This window comes from Lemur catta, chromosome 6 (genome assembly GCF_020740605.2).
Source record: "Lemur catta isolate mLemCat1 chromosome 6, mLemCat1.pri, whole genome shotgun sequence".
Classification (NCBI taxonomy): Eukaryota; Metazoa; Chordata; class Mammalia; order Primates; family Lemuridae; genus Lemur; species Lemur catta.
Window position 1 is genome coordinate 100,028,366 of NC_059133.1, and position 17,108 is coordinate 100,045,473.

The window sequence follows — 17,108 nt, forward strand, 5'->3', positions numbered from 1 at the left end:
TAGTACTGAGTAGACACCATTGATTGGTAGCAGCACCAGTTGACTCAAGTAGGGGGCTCGTGAAGCACGTTAGCAGAGCCTGGGGTCCAGCAACCGCTTCCGTTCTTACAAGACTTTCAGACTTTCACCTCTTGTCAGATGCCCAGCCTACCGCCCCTCCTACCTCGGCAGAAGCCTAGCCTCCTAATGCTGAGAAAATTGAAGCTGACAGGTGAGCTGTAAGCTTTTTCCTTAGTCATCTGTGCCATCAGCATCCTCATCTGTCCCAGAAGAGGTATCTGTCCTCTGGTCAACACGATGAATGCACAGGGGAGTGAGCAAATCGGTGAATCCCATCCCAGCTTTAACTCCCTGAAGACCTTGTTCTGCCCATCAGCCCCTCTTTACCTTCAGTGCCTCTTGTGCCTACCTCATTTAGCACACACACTCAAGCTCTGTGTTAATAAAGGAGAACTCAAGTCTGTCCTATATTAATATTTTCCCTCGAGCCTGTCTCCTCTATTTCCTGCTCTCCTTGTTTCATTGCAGCCAAACCACACCTGTTCTACTTCACTTTCAGTCGCTCCTCGGTCCATCGTATCTGGATTCTGTCCTCAACATTCCACTGAGGTTACTCCTACTGAAGTCATCAATGAACTCCTTATTGCTAAACCCAGTGGGCACTTCAGTTTTGACTTGATGTCTCTTCAGCATTTGACGCTATGGTTCACTCCCCTTTAAAAACTCCATTGGCTGGTTGGCCATACCTTTCCCTAGTTTTTCTTCTCTCTAGTTGCTCTTTAATCAGCTTCCTTTCCTTAAAAGGGTGTCAACAGGGCGCTTCTCTGTATAGCATGGACGCCCTAGTCCGCTCCCAGTTACCACTTTTATCCAGATGATTCCCAAATCAGTGTCACCAGCCTGTGCTTTCTTTCTTTTTTTTTTTTTTTTTGAGACAGAGTCTCATTCTGTTGCCTGGGCTAGAGTGAGTGCCGTGGCGTCAGCCTTGCTCACAGCAACCTCAAACTCCTGGGCTTAAGCGATCCTCCTGCTTCAGCCTCCCGAGTAGCTGGGACTACAGGCATGTGCCACCATGCCCGGCTAATTTTTTCTATATATATTTTTAGTTGGCCAGATAATTTGTTTCTATTTTTTAGTAGAGACGGGGATCTCGCTCTTGCTCAGGCTGGTCTCGAACTCCTGACCTCGAGCGATCATCCCGCCTCGGCCTCCCAGAGGGCTAGGATTATAGGCGTGAGCCTCCGCACCCAGCCTCCGTGCTTGCTTTCTGAGCTTTTTAAACAACTGGTGAACACTGACACTTGTGTTTTATTTACGTGTGTATGGAGACGGTCTCGCTCTGTGACCCAGCCTGGGGTGCAACCTCAAACACCTGGGCCCTAAGGGCTCCTCCTGCCTCAGCCTCCTGAGTAGCTGGGACTACAGGCACATGCCACCACGCCCAGCTGATTTTTTTGGTTTTTGGAGAGATGGGATCTCCCTATGTTCTAGACCTAAGCATTCGGATTTTTTGAAAGCTCCCAGCTGATGTAAATATGTAACCAGGGTTGAGAACCACAGTTCTTAATGCATTATGAGCAATCAGGTTTTTTTTGAGATAATCTTAATTTTTTTTTTTTTTTTGAGACAAGGTCTGTTGCCTGGGCTAGAGTGCAGCCATCACAGCTCACTGCAACCTCAAATACCTGGGCACAACGATCCTCCTGCCTCAGCCTCCCTAGTAGCTGGGACTACGGGTGAGCACCACCATGCCCAGCTAATTTTTCTAGTTTTGCAGATGTGGGGTCTCGAACTCCTGCCTCGGCCTCCCAGAGGGCTAGGATTACAGGCATGAGCCACTTTGCCGGACCCAGAAATCTTAATGATTTTTAAGAACTATATATATTAAAGATATTTTACATATTTTTGTATTTATAGCTCCCACTCAGGCCAGTGTACGCATCCATCACCAGTATGGTGAAGATCTAACTTGGTAATGGGGACGTAATAGACCATTCTATTTTTTCCCTTTATATATTTTGGTATCATATTCAAAATTGCCTCCCATTCTCTCCCCACGTTATTTTAAAACCTCTCTAGTCTGCTTTTTCCCCCTTTAGCTCTTAAATCAACAGTGCTGGAAGATGCCTCTCGAGCATTTCCCCCGGGGCGGTCTCCAGTGCTGGCTGCTCATGTTGGTGTTGATTCCCTCCTCCAAGTCATTTTCTTTTAAGCACCTTTCACATTGGTGTTTCTTCACTAGGTGTTTTGCTGTCTGATTAGCTTCTCTGTAAATAATAGGTTTTTGTTCTGAAGGTACACTAATATTTCCAAAACTTTTCTTGGAAAATATATTTCTTGTTTTTTTAAAAATAGTGCATACACATTTGTTTAAAAAAAACTAAAAAGAAATGATGAAAAATCATCCTCCACCCCAAAATGACCACTGTTAAAATTTAAATGAATTTACTTCAGACAAGTCTCTGTGCATATTTATGTACGAATATATACAAATATGTACACCTTCACACAAATGAGATCACACTGTGTATTGCTTTGTAACTTGTTTCTTTCATTTAATATTGAGAATATTTGAACATGACCATAAATACAGACTTGTATTATTTTTAGTGGCTATATGGTTTTGTATTATATGGAATCTTAATGATGTTTGGGAGCTATGTATGTTAAGGACATTATTTCTTTGTCTTGTGTTGCAACTTTTTGACCACCTTTTATTACTCTTATCTATAGTTTTTTTTCTTTATGGAAATTATTAAGTTTTATGATGTAAACTTAATCTCTTTGATTTTATAATTCCTGGTTTTCCTGACATGCTTAGAATGACCTTCCCCACTATAAGGTAATAAAAATATCTCCGTGATTTTGCTTAAAACTTTCATAGTTTTATTCTTTATATTAAATCTGTTCCATTTTAAGTTGGCATGAGAAATGCCAAGTATCTCTAGGTTATTCCTCTCAACTGCATTCCTTTCTCACATGCTTTGCATTTCTGCGCATGTACATGTATAGTCATTCCGAAACCTGTACCATGCAAACACAACCTCACATGTGTACACATTCAGTATACCTACTGCATTAGTTATCTATTGCTGTATAACCATATTACCACAAACTCAGCAGCTCAGAACAGCAAACATTTATTACCTGACAGATTCTGTGTGTCAAGAGTCAGGGCACAGCTTTGCTGGGTGCTCTGCTTCAGGGTCTCTCAGGTTGTAACCAAGATGGTGTTCGAGGATGTGTCATGTGTGAAGCTTGACTGGGGAAGAATCTACTTCCAAGCTCATGTGGTTATTGGTAACTCTTATGGGTTGTCAGGCCCTTAGCTTTTGGCTGGCCACTGGCCAGAGCCCAACCTGGCCCCTGAGCTTGCCCAGCAAGGCCACTGGTGTCCCGAAAGCCAGCGAGGGAGAGGGAGTCTCCCACCAAGACAGCCAGCACAATCATGTAATGTAATCACGCACTTGTAGTCACATGTGTGCTGTGACCTTGGCCCTATTCTGTTGGTTAGAAGGAAGCCCCAGGTCCTGCTCACACCAAGGGCGGGAGATCACAGAAGGATGTGAACACTGGTGGCAGGGATCGTGGAAGGCCACCCCGGACAGGGTCCGTCTGCTACGTTCACCCAGTCGGCACGAGGGATGTAGGGCATCGTATGAAGACTGAAGTGCCTGAGAACAGAAGCTAATTCTTTAGGCTTAATAAAATTTGCTATATCCATACTTTCCTATTCAAGTTAGATTGAAAAAGGAAAGTACAATGTCTTTGTTTTTTTTGTTCATGAGCAGAAAAGCAGTAAATTTTTTCACTTGGGCCAAAATGTTATGAGACTGCTGCAATTTGGAGTATTTATAACTGCCCTTTGGCCAATCTCTTGCATTCAATAGAACAAATTTACTTCTCAGAAAAAATAGAAATCTCCAAATCTTACAAAGTCTCTTTCTACGTGTTCTGAGCTTCTTAACCCTACTGCTTGTTCTCTTCTGAACACATCCCAGGTTGCTCATACCCCTTTCACTATCCGTACAAAGCATTCTTTTAGTCTTCAAACTATAATTCTGGTTGAAGGAATCAGATCTCCTTAGATTTTAAAATCCACAGTATTCACAGTCTGCTTGGTTAAGAGTCTTTGTGAATTTGTTTCCTCTCCATACATTTTTTTCCTTCTGCAGCCTGTGTTTTTGGAAGCTGTCAGCAAAGATTGCGATTTCCATTCACAAATGGGAATGTAACAGAGGTAAAGATCTGAAAAGGGACAATGAAATGTTTTAGGAGTTGTCTCTCTAAAACCCTCACTTTTTTGAGAATTAAAACTTGCATTTCTTCCCTGAGGCCAGTAATCAAAGGGGCAGAAAAATGTTCTTTGTTGTTTGTTTTCTAGTATCTTAAACCACGGGAGGCTCGAAAGAATTGTCTAAGGGTCACAAGATTGTTATCACAGGAGATAAGGTCGACTAAAGCCACTAATTATAGTTAAACAAGGATAGCCCAAAGCCTGAAGCCAGGACATATGACACACTGCTGCATAGACCTGAGTCCAACTGCCAGAAGCCTGCCTTTTAAAAAGCCCTGGTTTTTTGCTTAAAGACAGGACGGTGGTCTTTGAGATGCTGGTCCACTGCCTCCCTCCTTTGCTGGCAAATCAATAAACTTCTCTTTCCTTTTCCTCAAACCATCTTTCTTTGATCCTTGTTCTCATTGGTTTGGCCTCAGGGACAAGTACTGAAGTTTTAGTAACAAAATTTGGCACAATTGGTGGGGCGCAGTGGCTCATGGCTGTAATCCTAGCACTCTGGGAGGCCGAGGCAGGAGGATCCCTTGAGCTCAGGAGTTCGAGACCAGCCTGAACAAAGGCGAGACCCCATCTCTACTAAAAATAGAAAAATTAGCCAGGCATGGTGGCACATGCCTGTAGTCCCAGCTACTCGAGAGGCTGAGGCAGGAGGATCGCTTGAGCCCAGGAGTTGGAGGTTGCTGTGAGTGAGGCTGACACCACTGCACTCACCCTGGCAACAGAGCAAGACTCTGTCTCAAAAGAAAAAAAAAATTGGTGCAATAGACTGCCGCATGGCCAGAAGAGGTGGGGAGCAGCTCCAGGTCAAGTTGTGGGTCTTTGCCAGAGGAGAGTGAGGGAACACTCCAACGGCTGCCAGAGCCTATTTTGCTTCGGGGAACTCCTGCCTCCCCCCTCGCCCCCCCTGAATTAGACACAACTCCTCACAGCCTGAACCTCACTGAGGGAAAAACAGATCTGGGAAGAGCCACAACACCTTGGCCCTTCTGGTGAGTCCCCTGGGGTGCACACCGAGACCCCTGATTCCACCCATTCGGGGAAGGCTGTGAACCGTCCAGCCCTGTGTCAGGGCATTTGTGGCACCAGAGGTGTAAAAGTCATGGCTAAGTGGGACTAGGGAACCTTTTGGGTTAGGAGGACTCGGTTCTCTTTTGCGCGGTTCCTTTCTGTCTGGCAGGCCTTGGCGTTGGGATCGTTTGGGCTGGGAATTTCCTGCACTGGCTACTTGTCAGCTTGTGTTGGCTGCTGTTTGCGAGCTTTGTTTCAACATGGGAGGCTCCGTTTCTATCCCATCTGAAAGTCCCTTGGAGAAAATCGTGGCTGAATGGCCGACTAATAGCTATCATAAGCCTATGTCTAAAAAGAAAATGGTATTTTACTGTAATACTGCTTAGCCAATGTATATGCTGGAGTGTGAGAGACAGTGGCTGTTGAATGAAACCTTAAATTATTATTTGTCAAAGGTCAGGTAAATGGGACAAGATCCCTCATGTACAACCTTTCATACAATTACATAACAAAGAGGCTGAAAGACTGGGACAAAACTGAAGAAAAATTAAGCAGGTTAAATCTCATAAACCCTTTCAACCCAAACCTCGCAGAGCCCGCGCCCTCACTGCCAGCTCTCCTCTACCTGCCACTGCCCGTGGAGGGGCCCTCGGCTTGGGAGGGCACGGCTGGAACTAATCCTCAGTCTCGCCCCAACCAGGTCCTGACTCGGGAGTGGGGGTGGTCTCTCCTTTCAAAGCCCAGCGGGGAACTCAGTGTGGCCAGGGACTCCTATAGCCGGGCGGGGCAATTTCCACTGTATTAACAGCTGATGGGGGCTTGACAAAAAGCTAATGAAGATCCCTCTAAATTTTTAGAATGTATCTATCAGGCATATCAGCAATAGACAGATACAGACCCAGAGGCCCCTGAACATTCGCACATGGTTAGTATGACTTTTATAAGGCAGAGAGCTCCAGATATAAAGAGGATAACTGCAATGTGTGGCACAGTGGGCAGAAATCTCTTGCAAGTTGTTGATATTGACTTTATAGAATGCGAAAAGCCCCAGAAACTGAAACCTATGCGTGTTTGTTAGCTGCCCCAACCAAACACATTGTCTAAAATGACAAAGGGCTCCAGGTCTCAAAAGACCCCCAGAAGATCAAATGGTTTCTTGAGTCCAGGACTCAGGTGATAAACAAGGAGGCCCAGGACTCCGTGCCTCATCGGCCTCAAATCCAAACAGCCCCACAAAAGCCTTGGACACCATTGACCGTAGGGACTCGACTGGTAAACTTTTAATTGGCGCAAGAGCTACCTTTTCTGTTCTAAACTCTAAAGTAAGTTCTCTTAACAAGGACATGGTGGCTGCAGTTGGGGTGAGTGGTCAGACCCAGCGGTGACCCACGCTCCAGCCTCTTGAGTGCCAGCTGGGAAAACAAGAATGGACACAGAGTTTCTTACATATGCCACACTGTCCAGTGCCTCTCCTGCAGCACCATCTGTTATGCAAGTTAAATGCTCAAATAACCTTCTCTTCAGAGAAGGAATAGTTCTACCTACAGGTCCTGCCCCCGAATGTTCTCCAGTTTCAATTTCTCCTCACCACAGAGAAGAAGAAACAAATCCCATCCCTCCTGAGGCCTACCAGAAAGTGAGCAAGGCCATATGCGTTGAGGGGACCCTGACACATGCCAGTAACAGCTCAACAATTACCATTTTGTTAAAAGAAGGGACCTCATGCCCTCATAGCAAACAGTACCCCTTTAAAAAGAAGCATTGAAAAAAAAATTCAACCTCTATTGAACAGATTTCTAGAACATGGACTGATGTGTCCTCACTGGTCCACATACACAATTCCAACTTTCCCTGTCAGAAAGCCCCTGCCAACGAGCACAGAGTCACGCGGGCTCTACGCACCATTAATGACAGCGTGTGACACACCCTGCGGGCCCGACCCGTGCACTCTCTGGACAGCAGCAACAGGCCACTATGAATGGTCCTCAGTACTAGATCTAAAAGATGCTTTCTTTTACATTATTTGGAAAAAGAGACCCAACTCCTTTTTACATTTGACCAAGGTATAGACTCCTTTCCTCCATACAGAGTAATAATGGACCCTCCTTTATATCAGAGGTAACTCAACAAAAAAGTAAAGCCTTACATCTAAAATAAAAATTACATACATCTTGGAGACCTGAATCTATGGAAAAAACAAAAACAATCATACTTTAAAAAAAACTGTAACAAAATTAGTGCAGGAGACCGTCTGAAGTGGGCTGAGGTGTTGCCACTTGCCCTCCTCCGGGTAAGGGTCAGGGTTAAGCTAAGCCCCTAAGAGACAGTTTATGAGAGGCCTTCCCAGCACCCCGAGGTAAGCATGGAAATACACCCATAAGCAAGCAACAAACAAAGCCAGAGTAAAGCAATATGCGAAACCAATAAATCAGATTCTAACCACAATACATGAGTTCGCCTCTTTCAGGTCCTTGCCCCAGTCGAAAGCTCTTCACACCAGGAGGCCGGTGTTGCCTGAGGCCAGACCAAACAGCTGGAGAACACCTGGCCGAAAAACGGAAGGACCCTGTGGAGGGGGGACGACTCCTTAATGAGGGTTTCCCAAACTGTCGCCTCTCCTGCTGATCTGCCCCACTGCTGGCTTTGTCCCTGTGACTAGCAGCTCCGTGCTCAGAGGTCCCACGTCCCTTCTCACCCCGTGCGTCAGACGTCACGTGCAAGGTGACCCACAGTCCTGCCAGATGGCTGCGGGCTAAGGTCCCGCCAGGCCTCCTCCTCTGCCCGCCAGTCCTCAGGGCTGTATGTGCTGCTCATGCCCGTTTTCACCTGGTCGCCTGCTGCCTTCTGTATTTTCTGTAAATCCTCCCTAGGCTTTGACAAACCAGGAAGAACAATGACATGAACGAATACAAAACAGGGGAGGGGGGTGGGGGAACCCCAATACAGACATTCCACCTGAAAGGCCGCCTGTCCGACAGGGAGCAACCCGGCCACCGTGCCGCCCCTTCTCCACAGACGGGGAAGAGTGGAACCGGCAGCGGGGGATCCGTGACGGGGGAAAGGTCTGAAAACGGTAATGAAATGTTTATGAGTTGTCTCTTTAAAACCCTCCACTCTTTTGGGAAATTAATACTACATTCCTGCCCCAGGCCAGTAATCAAAGGCTCAAAAAAAATGTTCTTTGCTGTTTGTTTTCTAAAACCACGAAAGATGGCTCAACAGACTTGCCCAAGGGCCACAGATTGTTGTCCCAGGAGATGAGGTGGAATAAAAACCACGAATTATAGTTAAACAACAGTGCAGGCAGAGAACGGTGGCTCACTCCTGTAATCCCAGCACCCTGGGAGGCTGAGGCAGGAGGATCGCTCGAGCCCAGGAGTCTGAGGTTGCTGTGAGCTAGGCTGACGCCACGGCACTCTAGCCTGGGTGACAGAGCGAGACTCTGTCTCAAAAAAAAAAAGACCCTTAGACTGAAATTACTAAATAAGATAGTAGTGTTTATGTTAACTTGGGAAGCTGAGTTTAGGGGCGGATCTAGGTTTTTAGGTCCTGAATCTTAGACAATTGTAGGGGACCCTCTTTATGAAAAGTAGTATAAAATTAAGAATTCCAAACTAGGCACAGGGGATTGGAAGGCACCCATGCAAGGGAGGGGCCCTGCAACTTAAGCTTTTTTTTTTTTTGAGACAGAGTCTCGCTCTGTTGCCCGGGCTAGAGTGAGTCAGCCTAGCTCACAGCAACCTCCAACTCCTGGGCTCAAGTGATCCTCCTGCCTCAGCCTCCAGAGTAGCTGGGACCACAGGCATGCGCCACCATGCCCAGCTAATTTTTCTATTTTTGGTAGAGACAAGGTCTCACTCTTGCTCAGGCTGGTCTCAAACTCCTGAGCTCACGCAATCCCGCCTCAGCCTCCCAGAGTGCTAGGATTACAGACGGAGCCACCGCGCCCGGCCTTTAAGCTTTTAAAACTTCAGGGTAAGTCTGCCTCTGCTGGGGGAAGCAGAGGGATCCAGGGGAGACCTGAATTCCAACCCCCGGTGTGTTACTTGGCAGCACTGGAGTCTTGGGCACTTTGTTTTTCCTCTCTGTGAGGCTCAATTTCTTACCTAAAATAGGATAATGCCAATCTTTCTGGATTCTCAATAAAGACCAAATGAGAGAGTGTGTGTCAAAGTGCCTAGAACAGTGCCATGACTGCTAATATTGACGACTTTATGTGGTGCTGAGTTTTGGTAGGTATGATTGTTGATGAATGGTGAGTATTAATCATTCTGGTCCTTATTGTTTAGAACTATAATTCTTGGAGATTAAGGAAAATATCTTTAACACATTTACATGTTTCAAATGTCTGCTGAGTGAGCCGAGGGTCCCTAGGCTTTGTGCTGTCTTCAGGAGGCGTCAGGCCCGTGGCGCTGGGTCTCGACTGTAACCGGTGACCGTCGGAATCGGGAGGGTGGCCCTCGTGGCGTGACTGGAGCTCCTGGGAGAGGACGCAGGCAGAGCATGTGGGAGGGGAATGATCTCAGCCAGAGCCTGCGAGGGGCTGGGGACCTGAGGCGGAGCCCGGAGGTGACCCAGTCTCATCCTCTTGTTTCACATGTGAAACCCAAGGCTGAGACAGGTGGAATGGGGCGTCCAGGTATGTGGCTGACTGGGGTCATATCTAGGATTAGAATTTTGGAATTCTGCCTCTCAAGTTAGACATTTTTCATCACACTGAAATTTGTTCTCATTCTCAATGTATTCCCCCACCCCTGCTTTTGTTTTTAACCTCTCCATTGGCCACCTTGCAGGACCCCTGGGAAAGCCGCCCTGTTCCAACAGCCAGGCTACTGGACCCTCCTTAGGCTTCCTTCGCTGTCTCCAGCTGTGTCGGTAGAGGACGGGTTGGTGATGCGGAGCCGTGGTCGAGGCAGACACGCCACGGCCAGCCAGCAGGCAGGTGGCGCCAAGGGACCCAGCAGGTCTGGGACACGCAGCTCGACTGGCATGTGGGGAACCGGGCGCTGCCAGAGGGGAGCCATGAAAACGGGGTGGGGTGAGAAGGAAGCGCTCTCAGGAAAGATAAAAGGCTCTGGGATTATTTATCTTGGAGAAGCACAGGCTGCAGACAGCTGTGAAGAAAGTCTGAAATGCGAGACCAGCTGTAGTACACCTTCCCTGAGGATAGAATGAGAAATTAGCTAACAGCCCCGAGAGGATTTAGGCTACAGAGGTCTTCAAATTTAACTGCCCATGAGAGACATCGAGGTAGCTTTAAAAAAAAAATCTTAATGTTCAAGCTGTGCCCCAGAACAATTAAGTTAGGATCTTCAGGGCGGAGAGCCAAACATCGGTAATTTCTCTAATGTCCCCCGGGTGATGTCAGTGGGTGGCCGCGGTGGAGAAACGCTGGGCTGAGTGGGGATGAACAGTCTTGCCGAGCGTCATGTGGCCGGGGGACCCTGAGTGGGCTGTGCCGTCTTGCGACTTGGAGATGGTTTGAGCAGATGACAGACTCTTAGCTTCTCGGTGTGGTTAGGATAGAGTCGCTTCTAGAGGCAGCTTTGATGCCTTCGTCAGCTGTGGTAGTTTCAGCCCTGATTGTACATCAGTATCACCCTGGAGCTTTGAAAACGTACAGCTCGCCATCGGGGCCCCTCCCCGAGACACTAAATCAAAATCTCTTAGGGGGGGCCCAGACTGTAAATTTACATGTAAAGTGTACGTAATATGCATACAAAGCAAGATAGATATACACGCATATATAAATTCCTGTAGCTTTATAGGCGATTCCGACCACTATCAGCGTTGGGAATCACTTCCTAGGGGAGGACCACACACTCCTGGTTTCCTAGGTGAGTTGCGCCTCTCGCGGACGTTGACTCTGTGAGAGGCTCTGAGATTCCGACAGTCTTACCTGGGTCCCGAGAAACACGTGAGCTGCACACCTGGGAGGGAGAGCACACGCACCTTACTTCCCTCCGTTCCTAGTGCGCACACCTACGCACTAACCTGGCGTGGACGCCTGGCACTGGCCAGTTGGCAAATACGTATTGAGCACCTGCTATGTGTTCAGCCCGTTGTGTTCCCTGGGAGTAGAGAAAACAGAGCTTTTCCCCTCAAGGAGTTCCCAGACGCCTGCACTGGAACCCACTGGAGGACCCTGTGGGGGGCTGACTCCGAGTTAGGGGGTGCAGGAACAGGGAGGGCAGCTGCGTTACTGGTGATAACTTCCTGGCAAGTGTGGGGTTTGAGTTGGGTCTTGGAAAACAGAATTTGGAAAGGGAGTGAGCAAAGGAGGGCATGCCTGGCGAGACAGGATCAAACAGGACATCGTTCGGCACCTTGAGAAAAAGCGTGTGGCTGGCGAGGAGGCACGTCAGGGAGGAGAGGGGGCCGGGGGCGGGAGGCTGCCATGCTCAGGTGCGTGGCCATTCGCCGAGGCCTGCAGCTCTCAATAAAGCAGGCGACCGGCTGGAGCGGGTGACGTTAGTGCAGAGCTGGGGTGAGCAACACTCTCGCAGGGGCAGCCTCTTACCGTCCTGTGCTTCCTAGCGGATATGAGGCCCCCGGAATCGAGGTTCCTGCAGACGCCCAGTCAATGCTTTCTAATTTTTGACTCAAAAAATTTAGAATTGTAATCTTATGAAAGAATTGGGAGCAAAACTGCCCAGTGATGCCAAACTATGCTAGAAAAAAAACAAAACAAAACATCTTTTTTAACAGAGGCAGCAGGGGTAAGATACGAGAGTGAGGAAGGCTGGAATTGGGCGTAGTGTGAAGGATGGAGAATATAGTTGTTTCGTGAAAGGGCCGTATATACAAAGCCACCCGAAAAAGCGGAAGGAACTGAGAAAGCAACGAATGAGGCCGACGTCCCATTTGTCGGGAGAGGATGATTTACTGGGGAGCGTGAGGACAGGAGCCTGGGCTTGGGCAGCCACGCAAGAGCTAGGTCTCCCTCCGCGCTGTGGTTTCTATCCTGCAGGAAAAGGGCATGTGTGCGCGATAGGGCAACCTTCCCGGAAAAGACAAGAACGCTGTGCACGTCACAGCCGGTAACTTGTGGATAACATCGAGGCTGTTTTGACCTGAGGGCAGGACTTGCAGTGAGCACAGGGGCAGTACCTGGCGTGGGGACCTAGCAGGCATTCCGGAACAGGAGTCGGCATGGCAGAGCAGCACCCGGGGTGCAGTGGCTTTAGCCTCCACACTGGGAAAGAGGACGTGAGAGCCAGTGGCCCTGGGGGCCGGTGCAGGGTCCCTCCTCTCCCTAGAGTCACTGCCTCCCGTTGCCTCAGTGCCCTTCTCTGAGCGTGTGTGGCTATTGGGCCTCTGACAGCTAGACATCGGACCGACGCTGGCAATTAGGCCGGACACAGGTGGCCTGCTGTGCCGCTGTTGGACGTCGAGATGGGACAAGACTGCTCTGGGATTATGTCTGAGCAGGGGTGAAGCATGAACAGTGTCCAAACCACAGCGATGGGCCAACACCCCCTCAGGCTGGCTAATGCAAGGGGCTTCTTCACCAGTCACGGTTCGTAGCTTCGCTTCATTCTTCCTGCCTTCTAGATAAATCCATTAAGAAACCCAATCATAACATTGTCCCCGCTTCCTAACAGCATCAGTCCAGTCTGGAGCAAAGCCCTGCTTCCTGAGCCCTCTTCGAAGTCACCAAACACAAATTCCTCCCGAGATAAAGCCTCACTCACACCCTCGCACAGAGACGCGGCGGTTTGACCTGTGCCTTCCTCTGTGCAGCCGTGAGCAACGACTCGGCCTGACTGCAGGTGCGTTTCCGGTGGGCACTGGCACGACACGGTTTGAGTGGCCCTGTCTCTTTTGTCCTTGTTCCGGGAAAGCAGGACAGGTGGGAGCTAGAGAGTCATGTTCCCCTGGGTCCCCTCTCCGTCCCCGGACCGGGAAGAGTCGCCAGCAGGGAGAGATGAGACCCACCCACCCTCCGCATCCCCGTCAGTCCGCTAAACGATCAGTGTGTCCACACATTGTCTTGCTCGTCACAAGTAAGGTCCTGCGGCAGTTCTGAAAATATTTAGGAGAAAGGACTGTCCAACGATTGAAGTTGCTCTTTTTAAATGTTGTCACTCTGCCCCAATCCCCTCAGCATAGCCCAGCTGTGTCGGGGCGCGGCGCACCCCCCATCCCCCCCGAACCCTGCTGCCGCCCCCACCAGCCAGGCGCTGACTGTGGGGCTAGTCATGCAAATGTGCGAACTCTCTCGTACTCCGAGAATCAGACAAGACATCGGGTGAATGGGGATTGGAAGAAACTGGATACCACTGGAAAATAACTACAATTACTTTTCTGGAGTTAGAGAAAAGGTATGATTTTTTTTTCCCCTTAATAGGGAGGGCAGAGTCGCAGGGGAGGATTATAGAACACGTTGGGATAGGAAAGAGAGCCTTCTAATTAGATTTTTAAAATCTAATTTAAAAAGCCACATTTTTCGTGTCATTTTCATTACTCATTTCTTTCCTAAGAAAGTAATGTTTAATCCCACGGGCCAGCAATAGCCAAAATAAACACAGTACAAGAGTTGTGCTTTATAGCCTTTTTCTTGTTTTTTTCCCCCTTGACAGTTAAAGTGTAGCATGTTAGTTAGAAATAGTGGACCGCAGAATTCTGCAAACCTGAGTTCAAATCCCGGCTCTACCATTTACGAGAGAAATCATCTGACCTTGTGCCGGTGATTTCTCCCTCAGCCTGTGCTCTTCCGTCTGCACAATGGTCATAGCAGCGATTCCTGGGTCACAGCTTGTTCTGAGCATAAAATGAGATGGTGCACACTTCCTGGCACGTTGGAAGTGCTTGAAAAACATTAGTAATGGTGATGATTGATGTTACTAATATCTTTTGTCATAGTTGTGTTGCTTTAAGGCCTTGGGCTTGTAGAATTTGGGCTAATTATCATGTCTGCAATCAAACACAAGAGAAAAGTCTCCAGAGTTTTCCGTGGCACCTCTGGTTTCTGCGTGTAATATCCCAGAGCTTTCACAGCAGGGCAAGTACTTGGACCGCAACGGCCAGCAAGTAAACCCTAATCTTTAAAAAAAAAAAACCCAACCACCTAATTTCAAGCTAATTTTAGGCTTATAGAAAAGTTTAACAGTACAGGGAGTTTCCATGTATGTTTCACCCAGCTTCCCTCATGTTAACATCTTACATAACCACAGTGCAATTGTCAGAACCAGGAAATTAGCGCTGGTAGAGCCCTCTACTATTAAACTAAAGACCTTATTCAGATTTTACCAGTTTTTACATTAACGTCTCTTTTTATGCCAGGACCCTATCCAGGGCTCCACATTGCATTTAGCCGTGATTTTCCCTTTGTCTCCCGCAGCCTAAATGAGTTCCTCAGTCTTTCCTGTCTTTCGTGATTTCGACACTTTCGAAGAGTAGTGATCACTTATTTTGTTGAATGCATCTCAGTTTGGGTTTGTCTCATGTTTTCATGTGATTGAACTGCATTTTTGGCAAGAATACCACAGAAATGTTGTGTCCTTCTTAGTATTAATACGTGAAACCACGTGGTTCATGACGTGGATGTTGACATGTCTTAAACATGGTAATATCTTATTACTGGTGGTACTGACCTTGGTTACGTGGTTCAGGTGTTTTCTGCCTGGTTTCTCTACTCCAAAATTATTATCTTTTCCTTTGTAGTTAATAAGTATCTTGGGGGAGATATTTTGAGATTATGTAAATCCTGTTGCTCCTCAAACTAGAAATCAGTTTTACGTACTAGTTTTAGCGTTCATTGGTAGATCTGTCTGCAACAATGATTACAGTAGCATTTGTCTGATGGTGCTTTTCTGTCCTTTCCTTTGTGAACTGTAATTCCACCGTAAGGAAGAACTGTCCTTTCTCCCCAGTTTATTAATTTAATTGATTATTTATTTATTTTAGCATGAACTCGTGAGTGAGTTTTGTTCTTCGGGCTATAATCCAATACTATCATTATTCATTCTGTTGCTGCAATTGTTCAGTTCCAGCAAGCCAGAATTTGTTCATTTATTCTGCTTGCTCCTCTCTTTTCTTTCAGTGGGATATTTGAAAAGTCAGCAGAGTTCTGACCCTGTGGGTAAACAGAACTACACCTCTTCATTTAAAGCTCTGCTGAGAAGCACCCACTTCCTTCACCACCATTCTAGCATTGAAATCGGTGTTGCTCAGGAATGTTCTTTTTGAAACAAATCACGTTTCTTTTAAAATTTATTTGTTCTTGTTCCACTCCTTAGTAGAGACAAACAATGGCTTGGGGTGTATATGATGGCATATTGGCATTTAAATGTGCCCAGGATCAGTTTGATACAAACTAAGGCATTCTAGGCCTGTGTTTTCCACGGCTCGCTGTTCCACCCGATGCTGTGTTGGGAGGGCGGCCTGTGGTTATCCTCACTGACAATCTCTAGCGAGTCTTACAACTTACGCAGCCTCTTGAGTAAGAACTGGTGCACACTGATTCTGGTATTACCTGTTTTCAGGATTTTTGACCTTGCACCCAGGAGACCAAAGGATGATGGCAACGCGAGGTAGTCACAGGACTGCCCTGCCTGCCTGAACCCCAGGCAGGGAGCTGCAGGGACTGCCACCAGCACTCGTCTGCCAGTGGTTCTCACATTGTTTTTCCTTTTTTTTTTTTTTAACTTTGGTCAACCCAAGCAGATCAAAAGACCTACTGTTTCCATTCCCACTTTATAGGGAGAAAGAGATTGAAGATTGCAAAGATTTGGAGAGGAATAACATAGCAATCTAAACGGTGATATGGCAGCAGGTGTATAAAAACAAAGGGATCGACACGTAAAACCAAACATTCCTTAATACAAGAACAGCGGCTCAAGACCAGCTCAAGATGAGCCTGATGATGTCCTCTCACTGCGAGTCTTTCCTGAAATCCGAGAACTCTCGCCGCTTGCCTGTGTGAGGACATGGAGGGGCTGTGCCAGGGCACCAAAGGCTGCACGGTGTCTCTGCTTCTCGGAGGGCTGAATTTGAGCCCCAGGTCAACTCCAGGTACCTGGTAATTTTAGATCACAAATGCCAAAGTTTATGGTGCTCAGTGGCTCAGTCAGTAGGCCATTAGTCAGCACCACTCAATCGTAAGTAAAAACGGAAGCTGATAGCATTGCTTTGAGATGGGCTTTTTTGCATGAGTTTGCAGCCTCTCTCAGGGGACCCTGTAGTCTGTTCTTTCCACAGTGAAATCTAACAGACAGACGGTGCAAAGCGGAGAGGAAAAGGGGAAGCCCAACTGTAAGAACAATAGTCTCCAGGAAGCTGAGTAGGGAGCTCCCAAGGGATCAACTTCCCTGCCCCATGCCCTAGAGGCCGGCAAGGATCAAAGAAATAAAAACCACCCTAGAATCTCTGCTTTACCTTCCCTTGCACTCGTCTCCGTCCTGTCAGGCACATTTCCACACTGCTATGACCTCACCCAGCTGTCCTCCCCGCCCCCGAGCAGCCCATTCTCTCCATCTGCCCAGCCCAGCCTCTCTCCGCCCAGCTCAACCCCGTGCCCCCCAGGAAGACTTCCCTGCTGGCTGCAAGTAATTCCGTAAGCATAAACGACAGCTACCATTTCAGGGCTTGCTGTAGTGACTGCCTTGCTCCAGACCCCAAGCTGGAAAGCGGTGGAAGCAGGACTCAGCCCCGAGGGCATGGGCAGGTCTCCACTGCCCTGCAGGTCAGCGGGTGGCTGCGCTGAGACTGCCCTGGGCTCTGCCCTCAAGCCAGTGAATGACCCCCACACTCCACAGCTGCCGGAACTCCCCGGATGACTTCTGCCTCCCACTCACCGCCA